Genomic DNA, 12,875 nt, shown 5'->3' with positions numbered 1-12,875 from the left:
TGAGGCCCACCACCTCAGTGGCCTCCCAGCTCCATTTTAAAACCCCTGGACATAAGTGACCCCATTTCATTTCACCTTTCATACAACTTCTTTCAGTCTTTGTATTTCTAAAAATGTCTTCATTTTGTCCTTTTGAATTACACTTTTTCTTGGTATAGAATTCTGAGTTCGTAATTATTTTCTCCCCAGCGCTTTGAAGCTATAACCTCAGCACTTTGAAGCTATTTTCTTTTTTTTTTTTAAGTTTATCTATTTTTTTTTTTTTTAGTAAGCTCTACACCCAACACGGGGCTCAAATTCACAACCCCAAGATCCAGACTCTCAGGCTTTTCCAACTGAGCCAGCCAGGCACCCCTGAAGCTATTTTTCTATGGCCTTCCTTGTTTATAATGAGAAGTCTGTTGTATGTCAAGTTGTTAACTTTTAGGTAAACTGACATTTCTTTTCACCTTTAAGATTTTTTCTTTCGTGCTTGATTTCCTAAAAGTGTCTCTATTGTATATCTAGCTATTGCTAGATACAGATTTATCATGTCATTATTTTGTTGTTGTTATTTTTACACTTGGTACTCAAAGTATACTATCAGAATATTCAGAATGTTCAAGGGTGAATAAGAAAATATTAAATAAGAAGTTACATATATTAAAAAGGTAAATATATAAAACTCACTAAATATGAGAAATAATAACTATTGGAGTGGATACTTAATCTATATTAAGTATTCAGTGCTATCAGCAATGTTCTGTTTAGAGTTTATCCTATTGGTTTTCGTGTCTATTCTGAACATTAAGTTTTTATTTTTTTGAGTATCTCAGCCGCGCTTACTATAAAACATTTCCCAAGTGTGAAAGAAAAACCCCTCAGCAGAAATTTGTGATGGGGCAGGGTTGGCAGGTACTGCACAATGAGTGTTAAGAATATGGGAGACGTACCAAGAGGAACTGTCGAATCATCCCACCCTCTAGTACTGATGGAGGAACTTTTGACATCTGTATAACAGATAAGGTCATCCTCACTACATGCACAGGTGAGCAGTCTTTGTCAGACCGCAAGATAGTGTTCATCCAAAGTTATCTGCTTCATTCCTGCCTATAATTCTCTGTTACCAATAGTTTCATGTTGCACATCATCTCTTTCAAAAAACAGATATCACTGGACACTAGATCTGAGTCCTCAATACCCATATTTATCCTCCCACATGACCCCACAGTCAGTTAGTTAAAGAGTAAGAAACTGGTCTGGGAAAAACCATCAGATTTCCTCTCTAGGAATCTGGCATTGGGGCGGGAGAGGTTCTTTTGGTCTCAGTTATTTGGTTCGGTAAACTTGGGAGCTGAGGGGTGGCAATGTCTGCAGCAGGCAAGACCCAACTTCAGAGAGAGAATAAGTTAAATGGACACAGAGAGACAAACTGCAGCTGCTGTGATGTGTCCTGCTTACTAATACCATTCCAGTGGCTTGTTCATATCACTGGGGAGGCCTGTCTGTATTGCTTATCTTTGAATTACAGCTGAATCCTGGCAGCCCCTTTACACTTAAAATTCAGGCACTAATTCTTTACTCTAAATGAGTTTACCAAAAGATTTCCTTCTGGATCTGTTTAAAGAGGTAGCACAAGAATACTAATACATGGAATAAGGGATATACGATGTTGATGGCTTCTGCATTTTACTGGGTCAGACCAAGTTGGGGTGAGGGAGGTAAGTGTATAGCTAGATACAGAAATAAAGACCATGGGATACCTTATTTATTTATCTGAGTGAAGTACTTCTTTTCATCTTAACATTTTTGTGTGTATGTGTAAAATATGCATAAAATTAACCATTTTAGCCTTTAAGTATACAGTTCAGCAGACTTAACTATATTCACATTGTTGTTTAACCATTACAACATCTCTCCCAGAACACCTACCATCTGCCCAGCTGCACACTCATTAAACAGTAACTCCTCATTCTCCCCTCCTTACAGCCATGGCAACCAGCATTCTACTTCTGACTCTGGGAATTTGACTGCTCTAGATTCCTCACATAAGTAGAATCATTTAGCATTTATCGTTTTATGACTTGCTTATTTCACTCAGCATAATGTCCTCCAGGTTCACTCATGTTGTAGCATATGAGAGAATTTCCTTCTTTTTAAAGCTGAATAATATTCCATTATATGCATATGCCATATTTCCTTAATCCAGTCATCCACCAGTGGGTACTTGGGTTGGTTCCACATTTGGGCTGTTGTGAATAGTGCCGCTATGAACCTGGGTGTGTAGATATTTGTATACAAATTTTTGTATGAATATTTGGGTCCTTGTTTTCAGTTATTGGGTATCTACCTAGAAGGGGGATTGTTGGATCATATGGTGATTCTGTTCCTAATTTTTTGAGAGACCATCATGCTCTTCTCCATTGTGCTTGCACCAGTTTACATTTGCGACAGCGATGCAGTTTTGATTTATGCTCATCCTTACCGACTGAGTTGGTAAATGTATATATGCAGACACTTTTTGCATTATTCCCTTGTTAACCTTCTGATGCTTGTAGGATCTGTAATGATATAACTTGTTCCTTTCCTACTGTTAAAAAAATGCTAGTTTTCTCCCTACCTTTCCTCTTCATTTTATTTTAAAATCTTTCTTTGTTTACTCCACTTTTTGTTCATCTGTTTACTTTCCTGTCCTACTATGGATTACTTATATATTTTTTAAATGCCATTTTGAATAATCTAAAGTGTTTTCAAGAGTACCTCTTTGTATAAGTTTATTATGATAGCTTTCTTATTATATATTCATAACTTACCACAGTTTGCTGGTATCATCGATTTATCACTTTGAGTCAAGTGCAGCATCCTTAACTCCCTTTATAAAATTTTTAAAATATTTTCTCTACATATATTTGGAACCATATAAGATGATGTTATAATTTTCTCTTTTTTTATTACGTTGTCATCCAACATCAACCATAATTTAGAAAATAGGAGAAGGAAAGTGTTTTAATATTTACCCATAAGTTTGTGCACTGTATTCTTTCTTCCCTTCTTATGTTCCAATGTTCCTTCTTTTATAACATCCTTTCTGCTTAGAGAAATTTCCTTCACTTTTATTTTAGAGTAGGTCTCTTGGTAAATTCCACTAATTTTCCTTGTCTAAGAATATCTGGGCTGCTTCTTCCTTTCTGAACAATATTTTCACTGGATATGGGACTCTAGGTTGACAGGTCTTTCCTTTCAGCACTTAAAAAATGTGCCACTTCCTCTGTGCCACTTCATCTTCCATGATTTCTAATGAAAAATTCATGGTCATTGTCATTGTTTACCCCCTCCAGGTAAGGTGTCGTTTCTCTGTAGATGCTAGCAAGACTTTTCCTTTATTTTCATTTTCCAGAAGTGTGGCTCTGATGTGTGTTGGTATGGATTGCTTTGGATTTTTCCTGTTTCGAATTTTATCAACTTCTTCAATCTGCAGTTGCCACATTTGGGGAGTTGTCCTCCATGATTTCTTCAAGCACATTTTCAGCCCTACATTTTTTCTCCTCTTGTTCTGATGACATGAATATTAGATTTCTGTCCCTGAGGCTCTTTTCATTTTTTTCTAATTCTCCTTTTCTCTCAGTAGTCTTTTTTCTGTCCCCTCCCTTGTCCTGTTGGGCTCACACAGTGGGTTTTTAAAAATCCTTTTTTTGTGTTTTTCACTTCTAAAATTTGATTCTTCCCTCTATCATTCATATCTTCGATGAGACTTTCTATTTCTTTACTGATATTCTCTGTTGTTTCAAACATGCTCATATTGCTTATTCAAGCTTTTATTTTATTTTTTATTGAAGATGGCTGCTTTAAAAGCTTTGATTGTTCTAACATATCCCTGTCACCTCAATGTTGGCATTTATTGATTGTCTTTTTTTCATTCAAATATCTTCCTGGTTATTTTTTTTAAGATTTTATTTATTTATTTGAGAGAGAGACAGTGAGAGAGAACATGAGCAAGGAGAAGGTCAGAGGGAGAAGCAGACTCCCCATGGTGCTGGGAGCCCGATGTGGGACTTGATCCCGGGACTCCAGGATCACGACCCAAGCCGAAGGCAGTTGTCCAACCAACTGAGCCACCCAGGCACCCCTTCCTGGTTATTTTTATGAAGAAGGATTTTCACTCGAAAATCCTTGTGCTTTTTTGGTAGTATGTTATGAGATCCTGAGTCTTATTTCAACCTTCTGCTTAAGTTGGGTTCATATGACAGCATTCCAGCAGGGGAAGGTAGTACACCAACTTGTTACTGCCAGATGAGAGCAGAAGTACAGGTTTCCTACTCAGCCTCCAGTGACACTCAAGGGGTGGAGGACTTCTTAACTCCTGGGTGTACTTAACTCCTGGGAGTACTTCCTTTCCATTTGGCGTCCCCTGATACCTCTCTGGCAGGAAGGGCTAGCCTTCATTTGGCCTTTATTGGTGAGGATGAGTGTGAGGCCATTTTTTCTATGGTTTTTGGCTAAAGAAGTTATTGTCATTTGTGAGCCCTGACCTCCAGCTTCTGCAAGATTCCCCAGCATTTGAGGTTGCCTTTCTTCATGTCTTGCAGTGCCCTGTCCCACACCACAGGCTTGGGAACCCACAAAGAACATCTCCTATCCCCTTTGCACAATAGCTCTGAGCACTTGTTATTGAAGTCATTGTTGTGAACTTTGAAATATGTTAGCTTTACTGTTCTTTCAAAATCATTTCATCTTTCCTGATCATAAACTTATGGACAAAATGAAACAGCCAAATGCTTTGATTAAATGAAGCAGAGAATCAAGCATAAAGTCCATAATTCTATAAGAAAAATGACCTAATTTTGCCTCAGTATTTATTTGCCCCTTAGATATTCAATATTTGCATTTTTTGTGAAGTGACTTCTTGTACTAAAATAAATGACTGAGGAATGTCTTATTGCTGACACAGATCACAGTTTGTTGCTAATGGAATGTTAACTGCTTTTTAAGTAACTCTGAATAAACCTGCTGATCCATAAAAGAGTCATCTAAAAGGAATCCAATTCATTTTCTGGCTCTACCACTTCCACTGATGTGAAAAATCTTCCATATTCTACTTTGTTTCAGCCACTGCAGTGCTGAGAATGCCACCTGGCTTATACAAGGATATTTTAATTGGAAGAGGTGACACATTTAATAATATGCCAAGGTTACCACTTAAGCAACAGTCCCCCAAAGAAAAATGATATTCAAACATAGTCTCTGGTGTAAAAAATCATCTCCAGAGTATGAGCCTTTGCTCCATTTCAAAGATCGGAAAGGCAGTGCTGAAAAAGAATTCTGAAATTTCCAAAGACAAAACCTGTGACTTCAGCTTCATCCCTGTGTGATATTATATCTGGGACAACCATTCACAGAGGACCTAATAAAATTTAAGCAAAAGCAAAAGTCAACACCTCGGCAGAAGTCTTAGAGGCTTCAATTTTCTCAGTGTCCACAGCACCTTCCTGCCTCGTGTGCCATTGTAGGATAGTACAGCCCAGGTAGAAAAGTGACCCATCCAGAGTATGATTTGGAAATGTAGGCCGGTGCTTGCTTCGGCAGCACATATACTAAAATTGGAAATGTGGGCTGTACCTTTCTTTCAGGTCTGCATACTGTTTATCAGTCTTTGAAATGCTGATATATTATGTATGAAAATAAGATGTATATGAAAAAAAAATAGGAAATAAGATATATATAAGGCATTCCTTTTTATAAACCTCAAAAAATGATAAATATTTTATTAAGCAAAGCTCTTAGACTTATACCACAGTCCTGCAAGAATAGATATACCTTGTCCTTACTTAAACAGTAGCTTACAAGGAGTTACGTAAGTTGTGCTGGCTACATAGATGTGTGCAGGCTATAAATTGTTTTTAAGCTGTTAACTTCTGTGTTTAAGAATAGAAAATGATGAGTCATATGACTGAGTGGCATTTCATGATAGAAATGATACTAAATCTATATTTCAGCATCACCGGCTCCTAAGCACAGCATTTAAATTATACTGCCCATGGAGAATTTCCAGAAATAAGGCCACTCTGGGACCAAGGCTGAGTGCTTGGAAATCAGTCAGTCCAGAAGTGTCATTTCAACAGGGCCTTCCTACAATTCTGAATATATAATCTTATATCTATTAAAAATATTTTAGTAGGTAAACAGATCTCAAGTGTAAAGCTCAATATATTTTGACACGTATACACCTATGATACCAGTACCCAGATCAAGATGTGTAACATAACCAGTTGTCAGGAAAGCTCCACATTAGATGAAGATATCATATGTATTTACACTTTCATCTGTGGATGGACCTTTCATCCCAGGTTTGGGTCATTATGTACAAAGCTGCTAAGAACATTCTAGACCATGTTATTTGTTTCAGGGGTGTATACATTTCTATTGTGTATATAGCCAAGAGTGGAATTGTTGAATTCTAAGGGTTTTTTGTTTTTGTTTTTGTTTTATAACCTTACTGGTTGTTATCAAAGAGTTTTCCAATGTGGTTTTACCAGTTTGCCCTCCAACCAACCATGCGTGAGAATTTCAGTTACTTCATATTCTTGCCAGCATGCGGTATTGTTACTCTTCTGGTGGTGGTCTCCTGATACCCTGCTGAGGTTTGAACTTGCATTTCCTCATGGCCAATTACGTTTAGCACATTTTCATATACTAATTAGCAATTTGAATTGGAAGCAAGCTCCTTTAAGATTAAAAAAAAAAAAAGGTATCATTAATGCCTGGAAGATCCATCGATGTTGTCTTTTGAGGGCAGTATGCTAGGTGAGATAAGTCAGACTGAGGCAAATACTGTCTATCACTCATATGTAGAATCTAAAAAGATCGCTTCTCGGCCTTTTGACTAAGATCAAGTGTAGAATCTAAAAAGAAAACTGAACTTGCAAAAACATAGTTAGAATGAGGGTAGGGGAATTGAGGACATGTTTAAGGACACAGCCTTACAGCTAGTAGATAAATAAGGTGTGATGATCTAGTGTAAAACATAGTGATTATAATCAATGATATTGTATTACAAACTTCAGGGTTGCCAAAAGACTACCTCCTAACTGTTAAGACAAAAAGAAATGATAGTTATGTGATGTGATGAAAGTGTTAGCTAATGCTACTATAGTAATCAACATTGTGATATATAAATGTATCAAACCAACACATATCCCTTAAACTTATATAATGTTATATGCCAGTTATATCTCAATAGTAGTGAATCATAAATTAGATATTTTCATTTTTCTTTATAGAAAAATAAAATTGGATAAAACAACTGTTATTTCACAAATTCCCTGAAATCATTCATTATTATTTCAGTTTTAAAAAGTTGAAGGAATGAACCCAGAATCACATAACAAAACCATAGGCCAGTGGCAAGAAAGGACTATAACTGCCAAGCTTTATCTCAGAGCTGGTCCAACATTTCACTTTTTGTTCTGTGCTAATCATAGTATGTTCAGAGCACAATGTCCATCACAAATAATCAGAGAGACATATGGTAACACTGACTAAATCAATTATGTCTGAAAGGTAATAAATATTAGAGCATTATGAAGGTTAGGAGTTTAGGATAAGATTTCATAAGACATAATTAGTGGCATTTTGATACACAGCTGTTTTGTAATTTTCTGAGTACTGAGTCATAAATGCATATGTGTGTGAATATGTGCGTGCAACACACATGCTATTATGAACGAGCATTCGTCTAAAAGGCTCATAATAGTTCACGAAGCCTCACAAGTTGCCTGAGGCACATACATGATGAAAACTATGCACATTTCTGAAAAGAAGAGGCAAGAGTTCCAGGGAGACTTTGGTCCTGAATAAAGGAAGATCTCCTTGCTCTGGTGTGAAGTTTGAGCTGGGTGGTGATATCTAGATCCTAATAGCCATTAATCACACCAGGAATCTGACTGAAAATGCAGCCACCTCTACTCTGCTGGAAGCTCTGCATCTCCCTGGGCCACCAACCACAGAACACTTGGCCACAAGTGCTAAGTTGCATCACAAGTGCTAATTACTGGCTCCACATATGAATAGAAGAACAGCCAGAGTTGTGCTGTTGCCTTCAAAGCAGATGAGTTTGACTTGACTTGAATGATGGAATCATTATGTCTGTTAAGATGCGTTCTGGAAGATGGAGTTTGGAGTCAAACTTCAGTGTGAGCCCTGGGTGAGTTGCTTAATAATCATCTGAGCCTCCATTTCCCTCATGGTAACATGGAAGCTGAATTGCAGAAATAGTACACAGTTAACAAGGAAAACTGAAAATTAATAGAATAAGAACAGAAAGCAAATTTTTCATTAGAGTTTTAGAACTCACGAGAGTCCCTGTCTCCCAAGAGAAAAAAAAAAATAAAGTGGCTTTTTTCTTTTTTTTAAATTTAAATTCAATTAGGCAACATATAGTAAATCATTAGTTTCAGATGTAGAGTTCAATAATTCACCAGTTGCGTGTAACACCCAGCACTCATCACATGAAAGTGGCTTTTTTTTTTTATAGAAGCTCTGCAAGACTGTCTCCCAGCAGTCTGTCATTTTTTTTTTAAGATTTTATTTATTAATTTGACAGAGATAAATCACAAGTAGATGGAGAGGCAGCCAGAGAGAGAGAGAGGGGGAAGCAGGCTCTCTGCTGAGCAGAGAGCCCGATGCGGGACTCGATTCCAGAACTCTGAGATCATGACCTGAGCCGAAGGCAGCGGCTTAACCCACTGAGCCACCCAGGCGCCCTGAAAGTGGCTTTTTAAAGAAGCTCTTAAGATTGCCTGTAGTTAGATAGTTGCCAGTGCTTGAAAGAAAGGTTTGTGAGGATTCCTTATGCACTTCTCTCCACTATTGTTTATGTTCAAAATTCTCCAAAATAAGAAGTTAAAAAAAGAAATTCTTTAAAAAGGATGATACTACCTTGGTGCTGTGGTTTTCAAAGAGCAGTCGGTCCCTGGGACCAGCATCATTAGCAGCTATGTAGGATCTTATTTGAAATGCAAATTCCTGAGCTCTCATCTCAGGAAAACTGATTCCAGAACTCTAAGGGTGAAGCCCAGCAGTCTGTGGTTCAACATGACCTCCAGGTGATTCTGATACACCTCTAACAGGTGAAAATCACCAATGTCGTGAAGATAGTATTTGTCCATGTTGGAGGAGGTCATTGAGAGGACATGACCCCTGGTTCACCCTCCTGCTGAACCTAGACAGAGACTCCTTACCCCACCCCCACTCCCACCCCCATCCCAGGAGCTACTTCAAGGATGCAGCCTTGAGAGAGTCATGTGTTATTGAAATCATATGATGGTATACAGGCAACTGAATCTTGTTAAGCCCTCTATATAACTCTTAAGATTGTGATGGGCAGGTGCAGAGATTTCGTCTTCTGGCAGCTCAGTGACAGTCCGCATAGAGGGGCCAGTTTGAAATTTCAGCCAGGGGAACTCCTGGCATTTCCAACCAACAGTCCAGTGAATTTTAGTCCAGGGTCAACTGACTTTATAATCTTAGACAAGCCACGCACCTTTTCTGAGCATCATTTTCCTCATCTCCAAAGAAGTCTGAATCTTATGGCTTCCTTCCTGGACCCTTTCTACTTCAGCCTTCTAGGATGACTCTGATTCATACAACTTAGGTAAGAAAATACTCTTCAGAGCTTGGAAAATTATGGGGCTTAGTTGCCTCTGCAGACTGCTAATAATTAAATAATTGTCTTTAGTGGGTTTTTTGTATATAGCTAGAAGAGGGTTCACTTTCATCTCTAAATACGGTTAGAAAATGTAAATACTGCTTCACAAATAGAAAGGATTTCATGGTTTTCATTCATTGGTGTTACTTCTAAGCATAGATGACTAGGGGTGATTTACTCGTGTTTTTATAGCCCTGTGTTCTGTTTGATGCAGAGTAGGTAGTTCTAGTTCCTATAACATATTTAAGAAACTAATACTTTTGCTCTTAATTATAGCTATTTATAGATAAAAGTTTATTGTGTACTTAAAAGGTTTTTTAAGGACTTTTTAAAAGATTTTATTTACTTATTTGACAAAGAGATCACAAATAGGCAGAGAGGCAAGCACAGAGACAGGTGGGGGGAAGCAGGCTCACCACTGAGCAGAGAGCCCAATGTCGGACTCAATCCCAGGACCCTGAGATCATGACCTGAGCCGAAGGCAGAGGCTTAACCCATTGAGCCACCCAGGCACCCCATAAGGACTTTTAAGCACCGAACTCTGTCAAGTGTATGTGCAAGCCCACCACAGTCCTCTGGTTCACAAAAAGATGTTAAAAATTCAGCGGGCTACCTGGGTGGCTCATTCAGCTGTCTGACTCTTAGTTTCAGCTTAGGTCATGGTCTCACGGTTGTGGGATCGAGCCCCACATTGGTCTCTGGACTCACTTCCTCTCCCTCTGCCCCCCATTTGCTCACGTACATGCTCATTCTCTCTCTCTCAAAAGTAAATCTTTAAGGGGCACCCGGGTGGCTCAGTGGACTGAGCCTCTCCCTTTGGCTCAGGTCATGATCCCAGGGTCCTGGGATGGAGCCCTACATCAGGCTCTCTGCTCAGTGGGGAGCCTGCTTCCCTCTTACTGTGTCTGCCTTTCTGCCTACTTGTGATCTCTATCTGTCAAATAAATAAAATCTTTAAAAAAATCTTTAAAAAAAAGATGTTAAAAATTCAAAGTATCATGAATTGTTGGCCATTCTAAATTATTCTTAGGGAGGGCAGAGAATCCATAAACTGGGGGTTGGGCTAAGAATAAGGTCTATGAACTTCATCATTAATTGCCAGGATCTCACCAAGGTTGAGCATTTGAAAATAAGGCAAAGCAAGGAGGAATATAAGGTGTGTGGGACCTGGAGGGGTGTAAACAAAGGCATTTGGAAGTAGAGTGGCCAGGAGCTCATTTTCTTCTCTGTTGTGACAGAGCATCAAGGACAAAGGCTTGATCTTCCTTTGTTTATTGCACAGTGCAACCTTCCCAGTGCTGTTCTTCAGGGGCCTCTGACTGTTGATGCTTACTCCTTTCAGTCACTATTAAAGAGCAATGTAATGGGAGACCAGGAAAGTGTCAAGATGCTGGGACCGTTGGGTTTGGAGAATGCAAATATCCAGTCCTGAGAAACAGGCTCCATCCTCCATAACAAGCCCCAGGAAGCACCTTCCATCCCTATGGATTGTAATTGTCTTATGGATAAAGGAGACACTTAAAAATAAATATTTAGTAATTGGGGCGCCTGGGTGGCTCAGTGGGTTAAAGCCTCTGCCTTTGGCTCAGGTCATGATCTCAGGGTCCTGGGATCGAGTCCCGCGTCAGGCTCTCTGCACTGCAGGGAGCCTGCTTCCCTTCCTCTCTCTCTGCCTCCCTTCCTCTCTCTCTGCCTCCCTGTGATCTCTGTCTGTCAAATAAATAAATAAAATCTTTTAAAAAAATAAAACAAAAAAATATATTTAGTAGTTGCAAATACTAAGAGTAATAGGCTAGAATTAAGTCGCTCAAAGAACAGGATGTAAGACCACAACTGTGGGGATTTGGAACAAAGGCACAGACAGGTGTTTATGTGCGCCTTAAAGCAAGGTAAACCTCCCCCCACCCCATGGATGCACAAAAGAACAAAAAGAAACAGGGCTAGGTGTGGAAGCTGGTCAGAGTCTCTAGGCAGGTACTTATTTAGCAAGTAAATTAAAAAAAAAAAAACAGTCAAGTGGGGACTGAATCTGATGCTTATTTTATTCTCATTAGTGCTGAGGATATAGTGATATAAAGAGGAGGGTCACCAAAAAAAAGTATCTAATCCTGACACATCTGATAAAAGCTTATTTGATTTGATCCTTATCCGTTGGAAAGGTCTGGGGTGTCGCAGTCTGCCCTTACTTCTGCCTGTTGGCCGGTCATTTCATTCAAAGAACAGAGCAGCAGACTTCCAGTTCCAGGCAAGATGGTGAGACCCCTTTCTTCCTCTAGGTCTTCAGACTTACAACTAAAAGCCCTGAACCTAACACACCAAGCATAGGAAGACTGAAAAGAGAAAGACAATAAAATGAGTAGTGACTTGGGGACTTGAGGCATAATCTACAGTGACTTGGGGACTTGGACTTGAGTAGTGACTTGGGGACAATGAGTTCACTGGTGTCTTAGTCTCTTTGGGCCACCGTAACAAAATACCACAGACTGGTGGGGGGCTTAAACAACAAATCCATTTTCTCACATTTCTGGAGGCTGCAAGTCCAAGATCAAGCTGCCAGCAAGGTTGGTTTCTTTTTATTAATTTTATTGCATGCGGTTAGAATGCTTAATGTGTAATATAAGAACTTAAGAACACTTAACAAATCATATTGTACAATACGGTATTTTACTCTGTAGACACAATATTGTATAGAAGATTCCTACAAGTTATTCATCTTGCCTAACTGAAGTTTTAGAACTGCATTCTTCCGTGAGTTTAGCTCTTTAAGATATCTCCTATAAGGGGAGTCGTGCAATATTTGTCCTGCTGTAACTAGCTTATTTCAAATAGCATAGGTTCATCCATGTTGCCCTATATTGGAGAATTTCTTTTTTTTTTATGTTGGGTGATATTCTGTTGTATGTGCGCACCATATTGTCCATATTTTCTTTACCCATTAATCTGCTGATGGACACTTAGGTTATTTCCCCATTTTGGTTATTGTGAATAGTGCTACAATGGGAGTGCTAATACCTTTTTGATACCCTGATTGCCATTTTTCATGGTTAAATACCCAGAAGTGGAATAGCTAGATAATAGGATTATTCTGTTTTAATTTTTCAAGGGACTTTTAGATTATTTTCAATAGTCACTGCACTATTTTGCATTCCCACTAACAGTGTAAAAGGGTTTCAAGTTATCTACAACCTCAGCA

Source organism: Mustela nivalis, assembly GCF_964662115.1.
Source record: "Mustela nivalis genome assembly, chromosome: X".
Lineage (NCBI taxonomy): Eukaryota > Metazoa > Chordata > Mammalia > Carnivora > Mustelidae > Mustela > Mustela nivalis.
This window is presented reverse-complemented; position numbering follows the sequence as displayed.